This window comes from Megalopta genalis, chromosome 7 (assembly GCF_051020955.1).
Source record: "Megalopta genalis isolate 19385.01 chromosome 7, iyMegGena1_principal, whole genome shotgun sequence".
In the NCBI taxonomy this organism is placed as follows: Eukaryota; Metazoa; Arthropoda; class Insecta; order Hymenoptera; family Halictidae; genus Megalopta; species Megalopta genalis.
In genome coordinates, this window is record NC_135019.1 from 3,597,988 (window position 1) to 3,614,344 (window position 16,357).

Consider the following 16,357-nt stretch of genomic DNA (forward strand, 5'->3'; position numbering starts at 1 on the left):
AAAATAGTCTTCTCCGAGCTGTGGTATTATTTTCGTTTTACGTGACCGAGCGCATTTTATACGTACGAAATTGAATACGTCTTTGGTTTGTTTCCGGGTGTGGTTAATTTTATATTTATCGAATTAGACGTGTTAAATTTTTTTATTCGTTTATTTTGTTGATTTTCGAGTGAAACAATTTAATATGTTTTATTAATGTATATGTTTAATATGTTTTATAAGTGTAAAGTTAATTATGCCCGAAGACAATCCTAATAGTGACTGGTTACAGACACAGTAACTGGTTACCCCACGGTAACCGGCTCCACTATCCTATTGCATAAAATAATATACGACCACATGATGCAAGATAAAATACAGTGGCATAAAATAACATAGAATAAGACAAAATACAATAGCTTAAAATAAGACAAAATTCAATAACATAAAATAAGACAAAATTCAATAACATAAAATAAGACAAAGTACAATAACATAAAATAAGACAAAACACAACACAAAACACAGTACATAACATAAAATAAAAGAAAGTACGGTAAAAAACAAACTATGATACAATGAAATGGAATAAAATTGGCAACTGCTGCATCGGATACTAAAAATACGATAAAACGATACTGCAGATCAACGACTACATGTTCGACTCTCTGTTCCACGCACCGTACAGCTAAACGAGATGGCTCGGTTTATCGTTGTTGGTCCGTGCAGAGCGAGCGAGCGAGCGAGAGAGAGAGAGGGGATTCCGCAGGCGCGCGCCTCCGAGCGTATAGAAAAACGAGCCGATTATCCGGATCCCTTCTCGGAGAAGCAATTACCCTTGCTCGTAAAATTGCTAAAAGCCGAACCGTGTCACCGTCGAATTGGTAATCCGGTAGCCAGGTCGAAATCCATTAACAGAGTCCAAGAGAAGACCGGCTCTCTCTCTCTCTTCTCTCTATCTCTCTCTCTCCCTCTCTTAAGAGAGAGCGTTACTCTCGTCTCTCTCTCTCTCTTTCTGGAGAGTTCCTCTCTCTCTCTCTCTCTCAAGAGAGAGAGCGTTTCTCTCGTCTCTCTCTCTCTCTCTCTCTCTCTCTCAAGAGGGAGTGTTTCTCTCGTCTCGTCTCTCTCTCTCTCTCTCTCTCTCTTTCTGTCTCTCTCAAGAGGGAGTGTTTCTCTCGTCTCTCTCTCTCTCTCTCTCTCTAGAGCGTTCCTCTCGACTCTCTCTCTCTCTCTTTCTCTCTAGAGAGAGCGTTGCTCTCGTCTCTCTCTCTTTCTCTCTCTCTCTCTCTCTCAAGAGAGAGCGTTGCTCTCGTCTCTCTCTCTTTCTCTCTCTCTCTCTCTCTCAAGAGAGAGCGTTCCTCTCGTCCCTCTCTCTCTCTCTCTCTCTCTCTCAAATATGAGCTCGCAGGAAGTTTGCTCGTTGAACGCGGACCCGATTCGGTTACCCCGGTTTCCTCCGAGCCGTCCCGTAACAGTAACAGGAGGAGAGTTCTTTTCTCTCGGCCGGATCGGTTATTGCTCCAGCGGGCTGCCGTGTATCGTTCGATCGTAGTAGAGGGAGCCCCGATGATTCCCGGGGCCGCAAAACTGCTAACGAGGCCGGCGTGCGTTTAATACGCGGGGAACGGAGGGGAGCCCGCCGGGGGAGGGCCGCCTAATCCGCGCGCATAACAACCGGTCGATTATCAGGGCGCGGAATTGTCTGTCGGGGTGTGGGCGCGGGCGTACGCGCCGCCCCGGAGAGGGGCGGGCTGGCTCACGTGTGCAGCCTCGTTCCCGGGTCCACGCGACGTTCCGTGCAACATGCGAAACGAGCTTAAGTCATGCATATCTATCTTTGGCCAGGCTCCGCGCTCCAGACTCGAGCAGCCCCGAGCGCAGCCGCGGAAGGGATGGAACCGCGGAGGGCTCGAGGGACGGATCCTCCCTCCGCGCGCGCCACCCGCGCCCCTTAACCGTGTTAACGCGCCTACTCGCGTTAATTGCGTTCATTGCGTCACCGGTCGATCAGGTATCTCGTCTGTTTCCCTGTCTATTATGGATCATCGAAACGATCGCTTCGAGTTAGTCGAAAAATCCTGTCGATTTCGTTTTGTTCTCGTTTCGGCAGCCGGTACAGACCGAGTCGAAATCATCGGCTGTGTGGAGGAGGAGTGTACGAACGCGAATGAAACGCGGGAGTAATGTACGGTCGGTGCACAGAAGTATTCGTGCAACTTTTAAAACGGGATGAACTTTTTTTTCGGTCGAAATAATTGAGTCTAAATTTTGTTGTGTTGTTGGAGAGATCGGTTTAACGAGAGTGTGGTTGATAAATTGTTTTGCAAAAATTGCAATTGATCGAGACGATTGGAAAATTAAAAAGTGACGGTCTCTCAAGTTCTTTTTTTTCATCCGAGCTTGGAGCGAATGTTTCGAAAATTGAGTTTCATAGATCCCGGTGACTTGTAATGCGGGCTGAAAATTTCATTGAAATCGGTTGAAGTATTTTATTATGTAATATTGTGTAATATATATAATATAATATAATTATTATGTAGTATTATATAATTATTATTTATATTTATATATATACTATAATAATATAGTATAATATAATTATACTATATATATTATACTATTATTATATTATATTATACTATATTATACTATATATAATGTAATTATTACATAATATGATAATTATATATATATTTTTTAATAATATGTAATTATTATATATATATATATACTATAATAATATAGTATAATATAATTATACTATATATATTATACTATATATAATGTAATTATTATATAATATGATAATTATTTACAGTATAATTATGTAATATAGCATATTACTATGCATGTGAAATGTTGCGCGCGCATAAAAAGTATGCGCGAAATGTTCAGCATGCGCATAAATCACAGATAGTCTAGAAAACCTATTTTCAAACTTTTTGCTACGAGCTCTGATAAAGAAAAATATTGAAGAAACATTTTCTAAATTAAAAATCGTCTACGCATAATTTTTTAGTTCGACCGTATGAATAATGATTAAAGGACGCGACGATGATACGAAAAAGAAGAACATAAAATCGTAGGGTAAATGAGAGACGAGATTCCGAAGGTTTCGGGGTAGAAACGGTGGCCGGGATGACGGTACAAGGGCGTAGTTTCGTGCTCTCCGGGCAGCAGGCTCTCGAGGGCGAAGTTGTAGGTTCTTCCCTCGAGTTCTAGTATTACTGTTTGGATAGGAGGACTCCTCCAATTGTCCGTGTCTCCTCCGGAAGACGCGCATCGCACGTTTCGATACGATTAAAGTTCGTACAGATTCCGGTACAGAACTATCCCATTTTCGATCCGAGAACCCACTGTAAATAGATACTCACTCATTGGTTCTACAATAGTACTTACTAAATTATTATTTATATATTAATAAATAAATAATAATTTAGTGAGTACTATTATATATATATATATATATATATATATATATATATATATATATATATATATATATATAATATATCTATATAATAATATTTATATATATATTCTATATTATTCTATATATTCTATATATATTATTCTATATTAACCCTTTGCACTCGAAGCTATATTAACTGGAAAATTTAAAGTAACTTTTTTGACTTATGGTATTTCCATTTTAATGACAAAGTGCATTTTATGCATACGAAATCGAGTCCTCTGACCCATACAACAGTTAAACTTTTAACAATCCTTTTATACCTAAGCTTCGATATTATAAAAGTTATCTTGGAACGTGGTGTAACAATTTTAGTGGTGCCTCAGAGTCACCTCTCGAGCGCAAAGGGTTAATATATATTCTATATATATTCTATATCAATATATATTAATATATATTCTATATCAATATATATTAATATATATTCTATATATACAATATATATAAATATTATAGAACAGCGATATATAGCATAAATAAAAATAAATTTAATTAAATGGAAATTAATAATACGCAGAATTAATGAAAAAAATCGTTCCAACAAAATTTACTCGATATTCGGCTAAAGATAAATTATATTAACGAAAATCTGCATGGGACTTTTTATTCCATAAAGAATAAAGGTGACAAGAATTCTTTTTTGCACGAAATCACATAATCTCTTCATGCAAATCGACGCATCTTCGTATCATCTCCGACGAATTATCGAGGCATCTTGGTCAGAAAATCGATCAGCTTGGTGTCTGTGATTTTTGTCGCGGACGAACGTATCAAACGACGCGTTCGCTCTTGTGAGCAGGGGCGGATCCGTCCGCAAATCGTCCCCGCGCCACGGAGTTCGCGCGGTGGTAGTTTAGCAGCGTCCCTTCGTTGCGAAAAGTTTCGACGTTCGAGAAGCCGGGAAGCAAGTTTCGCGGCTAAGGCGCGTGTGTTTGCTCGCTGCCAGCGAATGTCCTCCGCTCCTGGGCTTTGCCTGGTACTTCCTGGTGAACCCTTCGCTTCCGCCGCGCCCTCTGCACCCCCTTCGCCGGCCTGCTCGCAGTCGGGCAGCTAGAGGAAGCGGGAGAGGGAGAATGAGAGAGAAAGAGAGAGAAAAAAGTGAATGAGAGAAAGAGAGAGAAAGAGTGAACGAGTGAAAGAGAGAGGGAGAGAGAGAGAGAGACAGACAGACAGAGAGAAATAGAAGAAGTGAAAGAGTGAGAGAGCGAAATAGTGAAGGAGTGAGAGATAGAGAACGAATGAGAGAGAAAGAGAGAGAAAAAGTGAACGAGTGGGGGAGAGGGAGGAAGAATAAGAGAGAGAGAGAAAGAGTGAACGAGTGAGAGAGAGAGAGAGAGAGAGAGAAAAAAAGTGAACGAGTGGGGGAGAGAGAGAATGAACGAGTGAGAGAGAGAGAGAGAGAGAGAAAAAGTGAAGGGTGAGAGAGCGATAGAGTGAACGAGTGAGAGAGAGAAAAAAAAGTGAAGAGTGAGAGGGCGAAAGAGTGAACGAGTTAGAGAGAGAGAGAGTGAGAGAGCGAAAGAGTGAACGAGTTAGAGAGAGAGAGAGAGCGAAAGAGTGAACGAGTGAGAGAGAGAGAGAGCGAAAGAGTGAACGAGTGAGAGAGAGAGAGAGAGAGCGAAAGAGTGAACGAATGAGAGAGAGCGAACGAGTGAACGAATGAGAAAGAGCGAAAGAGTGAACGAATGAGAGGGGGGGAGAGTGAGAGAGAGAGTGAGAGAGAGAGAGACTGTAGGAGCCATTCGAGAGAGTGAATGACTGGGAGAGAAGGCGAGAGATCGATATTCGAAACCCCTGTGCCGTTGGGCACCGAGCTCCTCTCGCCATGCAGCCCCATGCCGCCCTGTGCTGCCCCACGCCCAATGGCGTAGGAAGAGGGGGGGAATTGGGCTAGGTGCTCTCTGTTCCCAGGATACTCGACGAAACGGAAGTTCGGGATAAAGAGGAGGAGTGTTATAAATTGCCCGAGACGGTATCCCGGATTTACGAGGCATCCCTCTCTCCTCCTCCCCGTCTCCGGTCCCCTGGCCGGGACCGTCTGGCTGTCTTTTTATCGCTGAAATTTTGATCGATCCCAGATTACACGCGTACGCGTAGAATACGCTCCGACCGGTCACTCGGGGGTTTTTATATTATTTCGCACGGAATTGTCGGATGAAAACGTAGCCACGCGATAAATTTATATACGTAATATATAAATTTATTTATATATAATTTATGACATAATTATATAATAAAACAATTGTATAATTATACTATATTATATAATGATTTAATATATAATATAATAATATAATTATATGGAATGATATTATATTAATATACATATATACTAATAAAATATATAATATATAATATAATAATATAATTATATAGAATGATATTATACTAATATAATTAGATATAATATTATTTATATAATTTAGTTGAAATACAGCTTAATGTGTAATACAATGCACATTTCCCTCTGTTTTTTTACACAAATTTACATTTATGAATAATCGAAGAAAAATGTCATATCGTTGCTTTCATAAATTACTATAAAACAGCCGTTTATTTAGCGCTCCGTAAATCCAATATGAAACGCTCTATACGTATAAAATATTATAAAAACAGGAGGTGATAAAAGAGCATTTTAAAAAAAATCAACCTTCGTACCGCATCGTTCTCTGATTTTTTTATCCGCAGAATATGCTGCCAAAGTTTCGCAAAAAAGAAAAAAGAAGAAACAAGGAAACTGGAACAGCCCGCGTAATCGTGAAATAATTATCGCGCCGTGCCGCTCGCAAGACCCGTTATTATAAAGCCCGATATTTCGGAGTCTGCGACGGCCCCCGGGTTTTCGGTGTTTACGCCCTTGCGTCAGTCTGTCCTCGTATGCACGCTGTTTACCATTAGATTATCATCCCCACATTTTTCCCCGTCTGGTCCCCCTCCCCTCGCCACTCCGTTCCTGCGGGGAGAGCCGGGCAGCTCATTTTCCGGCACGGCTCTCTCTCTCTCTCTCTCTCATCGTTCTGCCTGGTGTGTCCCGCAAAATGCAAATGCAAACGCGAACGCGAACACGACAGCCGCGGCGCACTGCGCGCAGCGCGCACGACGCACGAGAGAGAGAGAGAGAGAGAGAGCAGCGCGCGCTGCGCCGCGAGCCAATTATTTCGCCCGGCCGATGATCGATTCGCGCTCGTAATTCCGGGCTCTGAGTCATTAGCGGGCCGTGTCCGACGCGTGGCGTTCGTTATGATTCGCTGCATCGGTAATAACGTGGACACGATGGCTCACGTGGGCGGCCTGGCTCCGGCCCCGGCCCCGGCCGTTATCGATCGAGCTCGCCCCGAGTCGATTCCGTTGATAAGATACGCACCGCGTCCTGCCCGTCCTCGAAAATAGTACAAGAAATTCCAGCGAGACACTCTCGCGGCGAACTCTCGCCAAGATCGATACCACGGCGGCGACGGCGGCGGCAGCGGCGGCGGCGGCGGCTTTCGTTCACTACGTCTTCTTGGACCCGTTTCACGCGGGGCTGCTTGTATCGCGGCGCGCGTACGACGATATTACGTACATTAAGGTCTCCACGATTCGTAAACGTACCGTTCCACGGAAAACAACGCTGAATATCCGACGAACTGATCATTTTCCGACGTAAATAGGTCGATACTTTTTTATTGAAAATGTCGAGCTGCATCGACTGATGTTTACAAAAATGTAGGATTATAATTGAAAAAGTGAAAGTCGCTTTGAGATCACCGGAAATTCTCGAGCTGCGATAAAATTATTATGATTGGATTACGCATCTCTGTGAACCGAAAAACTTTTGTTAATAAGGTTTTTTGGTTGCTCTAAATTTAACGGAGATACGTATATTTAGGTGGCCTCCTTTTGCTGAGACACCCTGTAGACTTGTTATCAAAATTTGCTGATATTAATTATTTTCTGGAAAGTGAATTTTTTTTCAAAAATTGACCCGCGTGTACTGTGGCTTTAATTGACCCGTGACCCGCGGATAGTATGATGATAACGATAAAAAAAAAGATTGCAAATAGTAACGCGAAACACAGAAAAATTCACCCTAATTGACGCTCAGCTTGTGCACAAAAATGGGCAATTTGTTTTCGTTTTTATAGTTAGTTGGATTGTCAACGATTATAAAAACGAGCCGCGAGGCTCGCGTAATCGTGTCTCCTCTTCCCAAATTGTCCATTTTTGTGTACAAGCTGAACGTCAATTAGGGAGAATTTACTGTAATTCAATGGGAGCGTTCGAACGGCGCGGCGTCCGGCAAATTAAAATTAATTACAAATTACTGTTCAACAAACGCAAGACTTTATTAACTATTTAATTGTTAATATAAACTATTTATAATATATATATAAACTATATATATATAAACTATTTAATTGTTCACAGTTAAAGATGGCTATCTTTTATAATATTTTTATCGAAATTTTCATTGAAATATTTCGAATAAGTCGAAAATTCTAACAACAAAACACTGAATTCTTCGATTTGGCCCATCGTACGACGATACAGCATCGCGATACTTTTTCTCGCGTTGAAACGCTGCATCCAGTGGCGGATTTAGATTTCTGCCGCCCCAGGCCAACATATTTCTGCCGCTCCGCAGTGAAAAGGAGGGATAAGAGGATTATACAATAATAATAATATATAATATATACAATTAAAATACTAGATTTAGTATTTTTATGAAAATAGTATAGTATTATATATATTATATATAGTATATTATATATTAAATTATTACTATTATTATATATTATATTATATATAGTATATTATATATTATATATAGTAAAATAGTATTTTTATAAATCAGGGACAGTCAAAGCTGTCTGATATTATCTATGTTTATTTTAAATTTAAACTTATTTTTGGCTTTAAATTGCTACTTTTTTCATTAAGAAAGAAACAAAGGTCGCTCGTAGTGAGCGAAATGTTTGGCCACCCCTGGTATGAATGAACTTTATCGGTTTCCTTACGGATTGCAAGTGGTCCATCTGCTCGCACCTCGCATACCATACAATAAAATAAAACAGATAAAACAAAAGGATAAAACAAAATGAAATAAAGTAGAATAAAATAAAAAGTATATAAATCTATCTAGTTCTGTAAAGAATAGTATAAAATACGATAAATTAAATATAATATTAAATATAAATAATAAAAAATATAATAAATTGAACTCAAATAAAATACAACAATTTGTGCAGCGAGTTTAGAATTATACTGTTATATAATCATTAAACTATTATTAACGCTGTTCGTGACAACTAACAAACAACTGTATATTTGGTATTCTGAATTTTTACGAGAAAGATATTATATAATATTATTATACAATATTATAAATATTATATTATATAATTATATAACATTGTAAATATTATATTATATAATTATACAATATTACAAATATTATATTATATGATTATACAATATTACAAGTATTATATTATATAATTATATGACATTGTAAATATTATATTATATAATTATATGACATTATAAACATCATATTATATAATTAAATAATATTATAAATATTATATTACATAATTATATTATTTCTTATTTTACTATCCAAATTCGAGTTCCAACAAGCAGTCGATCTGCACCAAAGTGATCAATCCAGTTGGAACGTAATGTTTCACCGCGTATATGTAGAAAAACCTAAATCGAAATTTCCCTAAAAAACCTGGCGCCCCTAAAAACCGCCCTCCTAGGTTGTAGCCTACTTAGGCTGTGCCCAAAATCCGGCTCCGGCTGCGTCGTCGCGTACGCGCATCGCGACGCGCGTTTCCCCGCTGCGGCGCGAACAACTGCGGGTATTTATTTTGAAAGTGGCATAAGTCACTTTGTTTTTAAGTCGATATATTTAAGGGTTTGCGTTTGAACACGTTTAAAAATATGGATGCTAACTTTCGAGAAGATTTACTTGTATTCGTTATCTCGGGATACCGATATTTTTCTCAGTATAAATAATTTCGTATAAACATTAAAAAATCACCACTTTTCATTACGGTCAAGTGACTTATGCCGCTTTCAAAATAAACGTCACAACTGCGGACATTCGATGTTCTGCAGCGACGCGTTCACCGGCGAGCGCGCCGGTGAATCCGAAAATTCGAAAGTGGTCGGCGCCTTTTTTCGTCGGCGATCCTGGCGCGACAATACGGCGGACGCATTACACTGTCCGACACGATTTTTATTATATATATATATATATATATATATATATATATATATATATATATATATATATAATATATTATATATTATAGAGAAGCGAGAAGCGAAGCTCATGGCGGCAAAACGTCGCGTACACGTTGCCGTCGAACATTTTCTCGATCTACTCGAAATGTACATCGTTCCGACACTTTTACCGGGCCGTTTCATCTTCAGAAATGTCTACAGAATCCGATCCTGCGTAGAGTTTTCGTGCCGAAAAAAAAACTTCTCGTAAAAATACAAAAATATTGCGCAGAAACTGCTCGCGTCGACGCTGTTTTAAACTTCGACATCAATTGATTGCTATTTAGGACCAAAAACAATTAACAAATTGCACGCCACTATACTCGGGACACTCTCCTCTATCTTTGAACACCAATTAGAACTTTCTAACGTTTTCACTTTTCATGCGATACCTGATTTTTGGCGAAGATTTTGGATTTTTGCAAAAGTTCGTTTATTTAAAAAACTGAGGGCGATGGAGCAATTCGGTTTTCGGATTCTTGTTCAGGGAGCGAAGTTCTACAAGAATTTTTCATAGTGGCTATAGGAACCCAGAAAAAAAAGTTTGATTTTGTCGGACGACGAACGATTCCATTGAACGTGTCACCTTCGGTCCTTCCATTGTCCGATTAACCGATCCCCGAGGCACGTGGATCCATTTACGGAGCACGTGCCCTCTCTCAAGACTCCGCCGGAGGGGGATGCAGCCGGGGCGCGTTGCACGGTCGCCAGAGCCGGCGGGATGAATGCACGTTAGACTACTACTCCAGGTAGACCGGGCCCACCTCCCCGTTTCACGACTCCCGAGCCTTTTAATATTTTATGTCCACAACAGACGTAAAAAACGAAACCCTCCTGCCCCCCTCCCTCCCTTCCGCCGGTGCCGCCCCTCGCCGCCGGCCAACCCCTCCACGGCGCGGCGAGGGAAGGTGGCGGCGAAGGTAAGAGAGGCGGGAAAAGTGAGAAAGTCAAAACGATTAGCCCGGCGTGGAAGCGAACAATAGCGGATTTTTGGACGCGGCGCGGGCTTAACTTTCCGGAAAATTCCCCGAATATCCTGTGCACGCGCGCGCGCGCTATGATAGGTCCGGAGGGGTTGCACGAAGGGGATCGTCGTCGCAGCACGATGCTACGGGAATTCGCTTTCTGCGGCTTCTATTATTTTAGCGTCGAGGTTTTTTTTCGTGGTTTATGGTTGTAAAGGGTGCACATATTTTTCTAGCGTTACTTACAAATTTCGCGTCTGTTTATTATTTCTTTTTTTTGTATCAGATTGTCGGATATTATTTGACGCGCGTCGAGCAGGAACGGAGATACGCGATTCAACAACGTTTGTTTATTGTTGAACATTGTTGTAAATTCGGCGAAAGTTAGGCAGAAGTTGGGAAGAAATTATGTACGGAATATGGAAGGGGAAATTGTCTGTCGAACGTGGAAATCGAAAGGATTTGAAGAAACTGGTTCGTTTGCAGATAGATTGCTTAATTATTCAAACTTTATTTATGTACAAGAATATAATTTACTAACTTTATTTGCAAGTGAACCGAACTTTCTTCAAATACTTTAATTATCCTTTTTATTCGTCGCAGTGTTCGTTATGTAATGACCACTAAATTATTTAAACTATATTTATGTACAAGAATATAATTTACTAACTATCTATACTATTTACTAACTATCTAACTCTATCTATAATTTACTAATTTACTACTCCATCTGCAAGTCTTCTCTCAAATATTATTTAACCGCCAAATTATTTAAGCTTTATTTATATACAAAAATATAATTTACTAAATTTAAAATATATATAATAATATATTATATATATATATTAGTAATTTAGTAAATTATATTTTATAATATAATAATATATAAATATATATAATAATATTTAATATATTACATATATAATAATATATAAATTATTAATTATTGTTTAAATATCGCGGGTGACTAACGCGGCGCTCAACCTGCCGAACCATGTAACTGCACTAATTCCAGTTTCACAATTCTGCACTTGAAATGCTACGCCAGCTCGAAAACTGATCCCGAAGAGATTTAACATTCCGAATTTCGGGGTTTCAAGGGGTTTCATATTCGAGCGAATACGAAATTTTGCCGAAAGTCTAAAAATCGAGTTCGGGCCATAAATTACCGTTTCACCGGACCGCTGTGCGCCGGGGAGTATATGTGGTAAAGGCACGGGGAAAATTTGGCCGCATTCGCACGGTCGAAAACCCTTGTGCAGGAGGGGCGCAAAGCCGGAGAGGTCCGAGGGGAGGAGGTCACCCCTTGGGACGAGTTTCCATTTTCAGCGTGGCGCCTGCGTCCTCGAGCTCCGCTCTCCCTGCCAGCCGATCCTCCGCTCACCCCCTTCGACCCCCCCTCCCACGCGCAAGTCCTTTTTCGCTCCTCTTTGCACCACCTCTCTTTGCCCGTCGTGCCTTTCTCTCCGCGCGAGCCTGAATTTCCTTCCCCCTTCCGCAGCCCCGAGCCACGAGCCACGCGCACGCGCCCACTCCCCCGCGTCTGTTCATTTTTTCTCTTTCTGTTCCCCCTCTCTCTCGCGCGCGCTCTCTCTTGCGCTCTCTTGTGCTCTCCTCCCGCGCGCTCTCTCACTTGCGTTTTCTCTCTCGCGCGCTCTTAGTCGCGCTCTCTTACTAGCGCGCTCTTTTATTCGCGTGCGCTCTCTCTCGTGCTCTCTTACTCGCGCGCTCTCACTCGCGCTCTTACACTCGTGCTCTTACACTCGCGCTCTCTCTCGCGCGCTCTCTTACTCGCGCTCTCTCTCTCGCACTCTCTCACTCGCGCTCTCTCTCTCTCGCGCTCTCTCACTCGCGCTCTCTGTCTCTCGCGCTCTCTGTCTCTCGCGCTCTCTGTCTCTCGCGCTCTCTGTCTCTCGCGCTCTGTCTCTCACGCTCTCTCACTCGCGCTCTCTCACTCGCGCTCTCTCTCTCTCTCTCTCGCTCTCTCTCTTACTCGCTCTCTCTCTCTCTCTCTCATGCTCTCTCCCTCTCGCACACGCTCTCATTCTCTCTCTCTCCCTTTTTCTCTCGCTCCCTCTCCCTCGACCGTACCCTCGAATTGAACCCCCTCGTCCGTGCGCTCCGAGACCAACAGAACCACTCCGCTGCTACGAGGAACAGTCGAATATATTTTTACGTTGGATTTATCGTTCCACGGCTTAACGAGGCCTCGTACCGCGCCGACCGTGTTTTTACACCCCCGACGAGATTCATACGCGCAAGCCCCTCATTAAGTTTTTACGTCGGTGCACTGTAACTTTTTACCCCGCGCAGCCTCGCTCTCGGCGCGCGGACAATTATTGCCCTTTTTCTTCTTCTCGTAACCCTCGTGGCGTGGCCGGAAGAGACGCGTAAACAGGTTCCAAGCTATGCTAGAGAAATTCTGGAAGAAATTTTGTAGAGACCGAGATCCACGAGGATCCTCGCGGGCTCGATGCTGGGTAATAACTTCAACCCTTTGCACTCGGATCTTGCTGGCACGGCGACGCTATATGTATATTCATGTCAAAGCGGCATCTCGTTTTCGTTGTCATCTTCTTTCTTTTTCTTCATTTTTTCTTTTTTTTTGGCACTGCGAGGCAATCGCGTCGAATGCATAAATAAAAACGGAAAATCTTTTATTCATTAACTTGGTGAAATTGACCACGGATGTAACCGAGTCAAATTTGGGAGACTGTTCTAATAGTTTCTATTATGATTTTTTAAACTGGTTCGAGAAAAGTTTTAACGTGTACATTTCAAATTTTGCTCGCACTTTGAAACACGCTTTACCTTCATGCAAAAATGATACGTTGGAAAAATTGATATGTTGAGAAAATTAATATCTTAAAAATAGTACGTTAAAAATGTGTCAAAAAATGGCGTTTCAAAGCAGTGGTTTTTAATGTTTCGGTATTTTTGATCCGCCAGCGAGAATATAAGAGTTGGAATATAAGAGTGCGCCTGCCGCCGAATTAATTCCTATAAAATTCTTATTTCAAAATTTTATTACAATTCGACTTTGTACAGCAAACGAACAGTTTTTGTATTTATCAAAAAGGTCTTCCGAAAGGTAAGGGTTGATCCTGAACCGAACTTCGGAACCCCATCTTGATTGGTTCGTCGTGAACATCGAGTTTGCGAGCGATCGATTCGAGTTAGTTAAAAAACGTTTTAACTTTTAATTTTTTCTTCTCATTCCAGTAATTAAATTAAAAAAAAAAGCTTTTAGCCATCGTCTAGTAGACCAGGCGAAAAGAATCTGAAAAAATTCCCTCCATCATCTGAAAACAATTCAATCGAATGAAGTAATTCAGTTTCAAAAAAGCGAGGTCAAGTTTTATCCCTTAGCACTCCGAACCATTCTGGACGTTGGCTACCAGCTACTCAGCGCCACTTTTCGGCAGAAACGGGCATTTACAGACCCTCGTATTATTTAGTATGGTTTTGAAACTAACTAACGTATTATAATGATATTGGACTTTTATGAATTTGGCTGAAATCGAGAAATTTGCAAAAAGATCTGTATTTTATTTTTTATAATTTTGTTTTGTTGTTGTAATCGCTATCTATGCGAACTCTTTCTCTCGTCGCCTTGTTGCTTGGACGATATCACTATCGCTGCTATCAAAACGATAGACCAACTGCAGAAGAAAACCTTCTACAGTTAGTCTTTCTAACATATCTGTATAAACGTGTATCTGGAGCTCATCTTCGCTACCACTTGTGTCATGAGACTCATTCGTGTTCGAACGTTTCGCCATTGTTCTAATAAAAAATATGAATAAATACATAGGTTGAAAATTTCTAATTGTTATTACTAACTCACAAGATGATGTTTACCAAAAAAACTTTTACCAAACAATTTATTTACCAAGAGAAGAATCACTTTTCCGATTTTCTCACTCGTTAGATCTATCTATACCGCTCGACGCTTCAAACCAGATTGAGTTCAGCTTTGAAAATCTTTTCCTCCAGATTTTATGATTATAAATCTCACTATACAGTGCGTGCAATGTTCGCAACCGATCTTTCTTCTACAAACTTGCCTTATCGCTCTTTTCAAATGGCGCCTTTGAAGCGTTCGGACTGTCGTGAGCACGCCTCTCGCGTTCACGTCGAAACCCGCTGACATTTCTTGTATATATCTTGGTAATTTCACTATATTTTGATTTGATTTCTTGTGCCATTTCAAGAGAAAACCTCAGAGAAACATGCATGTCTGAAAAAGTTACGCTGAAATAACTCAATTCCCCGTAATCACTAATAAACTTGAATGTCCCACGAGAGGGGACATCCGAGTGATATGCTAGAATTACGATGTCCCACGAGAGGGGACAGCGGAGTGCAAAGGGTTAAAAAAAGGTGTACGAACACTTTCGCGGGCCACACTGTAGATTAAACGGAGATGTTCGTGGTGACGACTCGTAACACAGGTAACACCGACGAGTGTCGTAAGCAGCGTGGCTGGCAACGAACTTGTTAATCTTTCGGTTCGCTGATCCGCCACCTGTGCACCGGCCGCGTCTCCATGGTTCGCTGGACTTCATGGTCGCCTTTCGCAACCCCGTTGCCCGTTGTACTCCGCGAGCGACCCTTCGACCGGTATCGATGGTGTTCCGCATGGTCCAAAGAGCCACCGAAGAAAGCCGCCATTCTTCGCGACCCTTCGCGACCCTTTTCGCCTCCGCGCGATTCAGCATCACCCTCTCGATGCTGGGTGCCCCATCTCCCATTCGAGGCTCCCTTTCGATCATCGCCGGTATCCTGGGATTCTTGGCGATCCACCCGAGCTCCCGGCTCTCTCCCGGCTCTCTCCTCGGTTCGAGTGCTCCGGCGGGGGTGGGGAGATGCAAAACTTTTCCGAAACACCCCCGACGCTCTCCTTCCGTTCAATACCTCGCGGTTATCGATTAACCGATAGCTGGAGCAGCTAACGAGCCTCCGGAAACTACGACTAGAACCGTCCAAGTTCCGAGGCTCCTCCGTTCCTCGAGGACCTCTCGACATTTTCAGCCAGCTCCTTCCGTCGCAATCAACAGTCTGCTCTCTCTTTACGTTCGCCGAATTTTTTCGCGTCCGGCGGCACTCGTCGAGATCCGTTCGCGGCCCGGCCGCAGTGGCGCCGGTTACTGTGCGGGGCCATCGATTCCGTCCTTCTCGTAGAAATTGTTCTAATATTTTTCATTATCTTGTGAAGCGCGAAACGGATGAGATCGTTTTAAACAAATGGCAACAACGAATCAACGGAATTATATTTGTAATTTTTTATATTTCGAATTATATTTATATAACATTTTGGAACTCTAAGAAAAGTACATAGAATATTTAATTTTTGTCTTTTATTGTACTCGTGCAAAGGTTGTGTAAAACATCTCTGTTTTTATTTTTTATTTTTGCAACAAAGGGTTTCGTTTAATCGTATATGTGAACGAATAAATATAAATAACAGAGAAATATATGAAACAGTCTAGCTTTAAATTATCCAAATATATTTTAATTATTCGGATATATTTTTTATAATTGTATAGATACATTATAATTATACAGAAATGCTGTGTATTTGGTTCGCTGTACAAGAGGAGTTATTTTATTATATTAGATTATTTATATTATTATATTATATTATATTATATTTATAATATATTTATAA

General features: G+C 41.1%; 1 protein-coding gene across 2 annotated transcripts in view; it reads left to right on the forward strand.

Moving 5' to 3' along the window:
- Positions 1-16,357, forward strand: part of LOC117229184 (ELAV-like protein 1) — a 134,613-nt gene that overhangs the window by 26,369 nt on the left and 91,887 nt on the right. The window lies entirely within an intron of this gene.